The sequence below is a fragment of the Galeopterus variegatus genome, unplaced genomic scaffold (assembly GCF_000696425.1).
Source record: "Galeopterus variegatus unplaced genomic scaffold, G_variegatus-3.0.2 Scaffold3356, whole genome shotgun sequence".
Taxonomy (NCBI): Eukaryota; Metazoa; Chordata; class Mammalia; order Dermoptera; family Cynocephalidae; genus Galeopterus; species Galeopterus variegatus.
The window spans coordinates 91966-97631 of record NW_007729467.1 but is presented as its reverse complement, the minus strand read 5'-3'; positions in this window follow the sequence as shown (position 1 = coordinate 97631).

Genomic DNA, 5666 nt, shown 5'->3' with positions numbered 1-5666 from the left:
AGCCCTAGATCAACTATGTCAGAATTTCTGGTGTTGGAACCTAGACGATTTTCTAAGTTCTCAACTATGTCAGAATTTCTGGTGTTGGAACCTAGACGATTTTCTAAGTTCTCCAGGTGATTCAGATGTGCAGCCAGGGTTGATATAGTCACTGAAATGGAAGAAGGTTCGGAAACTTGAGTTCCTGAAAGCTCCTCTATTTCCCTCTCCACATGCTTTTTAAACAGATTCAGATTACTCAGGAAGCTTTCTGAGCAGCAGCTGGAAACACTTTTTGTCTTCATCCTCCAAAAACATAACCTAAATAATTTGGAACTATCTACCAAAATTAACAGTGTACAAACACCCTTCAAACCAGAAATTACTGTCTAAAAACTTTTCCTATACATATGATTTTAAATATATATGCAAAAATCTGTGCAAGAGGATTTTTATTACAGCACTGTTTATTAATGAGGGGACCTGAATATCTGAAATGGAATACTATGTTAACACTTTTAAAATTAGATAGATCATGTATTCTGAGATGAAAAGATTTCCAATACATTAAGTGCAAAAATCAAGGAGATATTTTATGATTCCATTTATGTTTTTTTAAAGGGCTATAGTATGTTTATGTGTGTATATGTGTGCGTATAAAGTTTCTGGAAGGATGCACCAAAAATAATTAACAGAGTAGTGGCATTGGATATCTGGAGATAAATGGAACATTTACCTTTCATTTTATACCTTTATGCACTGTTTGAACTACTTAGAACATGTATGCACTAATTTCAAAATTGTAGAAGATTTACGTTGATTATTTTAGTAGAAAGAGAACTAGGTAAATAGAAAAGATTTTAGGGAAGGGACTGTGCACTTTAGTTTGTTAATTGAGTTTCTCACTGTTATAAAAATCACAAATTAAGCATCTCACTCCCCTATTACTGTCTGTTACTTTTCCATTTTATTTGCTCAAGGGCTGCCATGGAAACACCATGGGTTTTCAATCTATTGACATCTCAATATTGTCTGTTCATCTACCAGGCCCCTCCTCTCTTCATTTCCTTTGTATTCACTTTGGATTACTGGTCAATCATTATACCCATCCCTTTACAAATGCTTTCAGTATTTACAGAAGAAACAAGTTCCTTCTGAGATTTGCTTTGAAATAATCTAGCAGAGGGCAATGGAGCGGAGAGAGGGGAGGTTTAGATTAGTCATGTGTTGACGATTTTTTTTGAACAAGGTTTCAGGTTTATGGGGGTTCTTTATACTAGTCTCTCTATTTTAGGATATGTCTGAAATTTTCCCAAGTACAATTTTTTATATTAATGAATGATACAATCCTCTAATTTCCTGACCCCTCTTCTTCAACCACATACTGTGAAATAATCTCACATCTAGATAAACCTACTGTTTAACACTGTATTTGCTTCTAAGCAGCTGAGTATTACTTGAGAGTATTTCCTAACTGGGTGAATTTATGCTTCTACAAATTCATGTTCTTCAAATGGTTACCATCATTGAGCATTTCTATCCTGCATTTCCCTACAGAAGTCACTCAACATCTACTTAAAATAACTATATCAGTTCTTTTTCTCAGTCCTCAAACTTCCGGCCCCTCTTCTCCCTGCCTCACTTCTAATTCATAAAGTTGTCCTTAAATTCTTTGACAGACGTCATAAGAACATTTCTTCAGCTACCCATTAGCAAAGCTCCTAAACTACAAATTTTCTCCTACATCCCCAATATTTCAATAGAAAGGTTGCCACCCTATGAATAAAGTAATTAGACATGTTTTAATTATTTTTCTCCTCTGTCTGTATTTCTCCTTTCTCTAAGGGCCATTTTAATGTGTGTTTTACTTTTTTTTTTTTTTTTTTTTTTTTTTTTTTTTTTTTTTTTTTTTTTTTTTTTTCATGATAGAGCCTTTCCTCAAATATCTGGTGATCCTTGAATGTCACTAAGAATCTGATTGAAAAATTTTTAAATTAATTTTTAATCTTTTAGAACATGAAAATTATGTTTGAAACCTATGTGGGCAGCATCTCAAAAGTAGCACATTCGAACCTGAATTCTTAATTTTTCTCCCAAAACACATGCCTCCAGTTTTCTCCAACTGGTTAAATAGTGCCACAATATTTTAAGTTGATGAAGCCAGAATGCCCTGTGGTTGAGCTAAATTGCTGCTTTGCTGCTGTTTCCTTGCAGAAGGCTTTTTGCGCAGCTCGGGTTTTAACTGTTGACCTAGTAAGCACTTCTGAGTCTTGTGAGGTCCACTACACCTGGGTTATGTGGAAACTCTGGTCTGGGACTGAGTCTTTTTAGCAAACTGCACCACCTGCAGTTCTTAATTCCTGATCAGTCTCCATTGAGCATTCCTGTGCTGATTTGAGGGCAGATCAGCTGTCCATGCTGTGCCCCAGTGTTCCCCCAGTGGGTCCATCTCCCCCACCACCTGCACTCCAAAGACTTCCCATGGGACAGGCCATGTGCAGGTCATCATGATGACTTACCAGCCTCTGAGTGAAATTTTTCATCTTCCCCAACTGAAACTCTGTACCTATTAAACAATAACTCCCCATTCACTCTCTCCCCAGCCTCTCCTTTTTTCAGTTATCTGTGACCCCTCACTCCTATGTGGGTCCACAGGAATCCTGTTAATGGTCTTGCTGGCCTGGGGACCACCAAGGCCCTCTTCTCCCCTGCAGCCTTCAAGCAACTTTATACAAAGGGCACAGCTGCAGCTTTTGCCAACTCTTGTTCTGTGTGCTCACCAGAGCCAGCCTTGAAGTGCCCAGGGCTCAAAATGGTCAGATCAGTCCTTTCTTTCTCTCATCGTGGCTTCTCCTGCCTTCATGCACTCCATAGGTCTCTCCTCCTCTTCCCCTAAGCTCTAGCAGCCCCAGCTTAACAGTTGTAGCTTTTTAATAGTTGTAAATTTGTTGATTGTGGGAGAGGGTGATGCTGGGGACAGTCTATTTCACCATCTTGATTGGAAGTCATTTTTAAATTATTTTTTAAAATCTTAATAAAACAAGAATAGATGGATGATTTCTTTTTATTTTTTTTTACATGTTTATGGAGTACGGTCTGTTGTTTGAATACATGCATGTACTATATAATGATCCAATCAGAATAGTTAACATATCTATCATCTTAGATGATTTCTTAGCATGATAAGATATATCTATCTCAACTTAATAGCCAACATTATTCTTAAGAGGAAACACTATTATTTCCATTAAATTCAGGAAAAAGATTTTACCCTATTAATTAACATTGTTCCCAGATATTATTCAATGAGAAAAGAGAAATAAGTTAAAAGAATTTTAAAAATTGGAAAAAGTGGAAGTATCATTATCTGCAGATGATATGATTATATAAACTAAAAAACATAAAAGAAGCAACTGAAAAGTAATTACAAATAACAAGTGCATAAAGCATGGAAGGCAAAACACAAAGAGCAACAAAAGTGTAAAATACCAGCAATAAAGTTGACAAAAAATGAGCAAGATCTATATGGAGATGACTTTAAAATGCTTTAGAGGTACATAGCAGAAGACTGAAGCAAGTAGAAAACCTCCCATGTTGTTTGGTGGAAAATGTCAACATCATTAGAGGTAACATTTCCCTGAATGAATCTACATTTAGGGTGATTTTGACACAAATGTCAAAAAATTTTTAGATGACCTTATTGTAAACATTACCTGAAAAAATAAAGCAAGAATTGCCAGAAACATTCTAAAAATGAAAAAGTAATGAGGGAGGACTAACCCCATGAGATAAACATGTTATGAAGCTAATGTACACAAAACAGTGCAGTACTAAACAATGAATAGTCAACAAATCAGAGTAGACTTCCAGAAAAATGACAATTTAGTACCTGATAAAAATAGTGTTGCAAATCAGTAAGGAAATTATGAATTATTCAGTAAATGATATTAGAATAATTAGATAGCCACGTGAAAAAGATAAATCTGGATGCATCTCCCACCTCTTATACCAAGATAAATACCAATGTGTCAAAGACTTAATGTTAATTAAAAAAAAAAAGGAACTACTAAATACTAGAAGAAATCTTGGTGATTTCAAAATTAATTTTGGAGTTGGGAAGACCTTTTGCTGTGGGTTGGATGTCCCCCCAAACTTATTGAAGCGTGATGCAAACTGTGAAGTTGTTAGGAAGGTGGTAAATCCTACCATGAACTGAAATTGAAAGGTGGGGTCTTGAAGAGGTGATTAGATTGTGAGGCCCATGCCCCAATCAATAGATTAATCTATTAATAGTTTAATGGTGGTCATGGGCATCGCTCTGAGGGCTTTCAAAGGAGCACTTGTGAGGAGCTCTCTGCTCCGCCGTCTGCTATATGACACCTTCTGTTGCTGTCACCACCCACCAAAGAAGGCTCTCAGCAGATAGCAATAAAGTTGACAAAAAGTGAGCAAGATCTATATGGAGATGACTTTAAAATGCTTTAGAGGTACACAGCAGAAGACTGAAGCAAGTAGAAAACCTCCCATGTTGTTTGGTGGAAAATGTCAACATCATTAGAAGTAACATTTCCCTGAATGAATCTACATTTAGGGTGATTTTGACACAAATGTCAAAAAATTTTTAGATGACCTTATTGTAAACATTGTCTGAAAAAATAAAGCAAGAATAGCCAGAAACATTCTGAAAATGAAAAAGTAATGAGGGAGGACTAACCCCATGAGATAAACATGTTATGAAGCTAATGTACACAAAACAGTGCAGTACTAAACAATGAATAGCCAACAAATCAGAGTAGACTTCCAGAAAAATGACAATTTAGCACATGATAAAAATAGTGTTGCAAATCAGTAAGGAAATTATGAATTATTCAGTAAATGATATTAGAACAATTAGATAGCCAAGTGAAAAAGATAAATCTGGATGCATCTCCCTCCTCTTATACCAAGATAAATACCAATGTGTCAAAGACTTAATGTTACTTTTTTTTAAAAAAGGAACAACTAAATACTAGAAGAAATCTTGGTGATTTCAAAACTAATTTTGGAGTTGGGAAGACCTTTTGCTGTGAATTGGATGTCCCCCCAAACTTATTGAAGCCTGATGCCAACTGTGAAGTTGTTAAGAAGGTGGTAAATCCTACCATGAACTGAAATTGAAAGGTGGGGTCTTGAAGAGGTGATTAGATTGTGAGGCCCATGGCCCAATCAACAAATTAACCTATTAATAGTTTAATGGTGGTCATGGGCATCACTCTGAGGGCTTTCAAAGGAGCACTTGTGAGGAGCTCTCTGCTCTGCCGTCTGCTATATGACACCTTCTGTTGCTGTCACCACCCACCAAAGAAGGCTCTCAGCAGATGAGTTCCCTGGACTTTAGATTTCCCAGCCTCTGAAACTGTAAGAAATAAGTATTCTTTTTCTTTATAAATTACTCAGTTCCAGGTATTTTGTTATAAACAACAGAGATGGACCTTTCTTAATATGATAAAAGTAAAAACAAGCATAAAATAAAAAGTTAATACATGGCAAAAACTATCACAAGCAAAAGCAAAAACAAATAAGAAACTGGGGAAATAATATTTGCCACTCACATCCCAGATAAAGGCTAATTTTCTTAATATTTTAAGAGTTCATATAAAACAATAAGACCCATTACACACAATGGAATACTACTCAGCTATAAAAAC